Here is a 659-nt window from a genome sequence, read left to right on the forward strand (position 1 = left end):
CTTGTTTTTCAAGCAAGGCACTTTATTCTGCAGCTCTTCACACTTCAAGGTGTTGAATTTGCTGGGGGGGGGGGATATAAATTGATGTGACTGCTGTCCAAGCAGTGTAAATATGAAGACAAGCAGAGACAAATGCGTACACGCACACACACTGATGAGATATGCATATGTATATATTCTTTTATTCTTACACTTCTTTCAGTCATTTGACTGTGGCCATGCTGGAGCACTGCCTTTAGTCAAACAAGTCGACCCCAGGATTTATTCTTTGTAAGCCTAGTACTTATTCTATCGGTCACTTTTTGCCGAACTGCTAAGTTGCAGGGACATAAACACACCAACATTGGCTGTCAAGCGATGGTGGTGGTGGGGACAAACACAGACACACACACCACAAACACACACACATGTATATATATATATATATATATATATATATATGTATAATTATGTGTATTTCTTCTATCTTAATGAATAAAAATTCTTCTGATAGAATAAATGGGTTAATAGAAACCAATGTAGCAAAGAACACAAAATAACTGTGGTTAGCTCCTGTTTTTAAGGCATGAACTCCTTGAAATTTTAGGTATTTGAGTATATTTAAGAATTTAAGGATTGGAGAAAACGCATGTTATAATTGCATACTTTATTCCTACATA

The 659-nt window shown here is 36.1% G+C and overlaps 1 protein-coding gene across 1 annotated transcript in view; it reads left to right on the forward strand.

The window, feature by feature from the left end:
• LOC106878420 (probable ATP-dependent RNA helicase DDX49) overlaps positions 1 to 659 on the forward strand; it is a 608416-nt gene that overhangs the window by 23567 nt on the left and 584190 nt on the right. The window lies entirely within an intron of this gene.

Source organism: Octopus bimaculoides, chromosome 2, assembly GCF_001194135.2.
Source record: "Octopus bimaculoides isolate UCB-OBI-ISO-001 chromosome 2, ASM119413v2, whole genome shotgun sequence".
Taxonomy (NCBI): domain Eukaryota; kingdom Metazoa; phylum Mollusca; class Cephalopoda; order Octopoda; family Octopodidae; genus Octopus; species Octopus bimaculoides.